We start from the raw sequence: 1285 nt of genomic DNA on the forward strand, positions 1-1285 counted from the left end.
GCCCGCGGCGGGAGGGGCGGGGGGAGCCCCTGCCCCTCACACTGCGAGGGTGCTGGGTCAGGGCCTGTCTCCTCGTGGCGTGCGCCGGAACACATAAAGTAGAGTTTATGCTTAAGGTGTGTGTAACAGCGCTCGGCGTGCTGTGTGTGGGTCTGTTCAGAGCAGAAAGGCGCCGCGAAGCTTCGCGAAGGGCCACGAGAGGAGCCCGGGCTGTGGGGTCTTTCCTGCGCCGATCTGAGACACTTGGGAGAGCGGCCCCGTTGCCCTCAGAAGCGGCTTCGCCCCGGGCAGACAGGCCGTGCGGTGCGGGGAGCGGGGCAGGCCCTGGCGGGTGAGGAATCACAGGATCCTGGGGGCTGGAAGGGACCTCGAAAAGATCATCCAGTCCCCAAGGAGATGGGCCCGGCCCGGTGCAGCCCTCCAGCCGGTTCCGGCCGGTGCTGAGGGCAGGGCTGTGTCCTGTGCCCTTCGCACCCGGCCCGGGGTCCCTGGGGCACGCGCAGCAGGTCTGCCCGCTGCCCTCTGGTTCACCGAGGGAGGACGTAAGCGAGCAGATTTATTTTTTAATTCTTTTGCATTGTGTGTCGCATTTTTTGAGGAAAGTCTCACAGGAAAGGGTCTTGTCTGTCAGTCTGTCGCCTCGTTAGTACAGTCAGACAAACGTAGGCGCTGCCAGTCACCGGTGTCCCTGTGTGCTCCGGCCTCCTCTGCCTTCAGACGGGAGGTGAGGTGTCTCCAGGTGGGCACACGCGCTGCCCATGCCGACCCTTCCAGACCAGCCGTGGAGGGCATTGCTGGATATTATTTCCTTGGTTAGAAACCCAAGGAAGCAATTTAGAGAGAGAGAGAGAGAGGTCCAGTTAAGCAAAACAAAGCATTTCCGTCTCGTCAGTCAGCTGCGAGAGCAAGCACAGTGCTTGCACCCTCGTGTTGCCAAAACCATTCAAAATTTGTCAGCCCTTGATGAAGTGGGGGCTGCAGTCCTTAACAGCTCCAAGCCAAGCCTCTCAGTTACAAGGTGTTTTACAATTCTCTTGGTATTCCAAGTAATGAATTACAAGCCCTGTTTGAATTCCCTCGTACTTAAGCTTTTATTTCACGGTTCCATTTTTCTTCCCACGTATCTCGGGGCTCTGGTAATACCCCGGTCCATATCATGGCAGTGCTGCTTGGGGGAGATGTGTTGGGTAGAACAGTTGTGAACCTTTCCTGGGTTGATGTGATGGAAGAAACTAAATAGTATTGATGCTGCTCCAGCTCTTTTAAGTGCTCCCTTGGTGAGGAC

This window comes from Chaetura pelagica, unplaced genomic scaffold (assembly GCF_000747805.2).
Source record: "Chaetura pelagica isolate M959 unplaced genomic scaffold, ChaPel_1.0 scaffold76, whole genome shotgun sequence".
NCBI lineage: Eukaryota > Metazoa > Chordata > Aves > Apodiformes > Apodidae > Chaetura > Chaetura pelagica.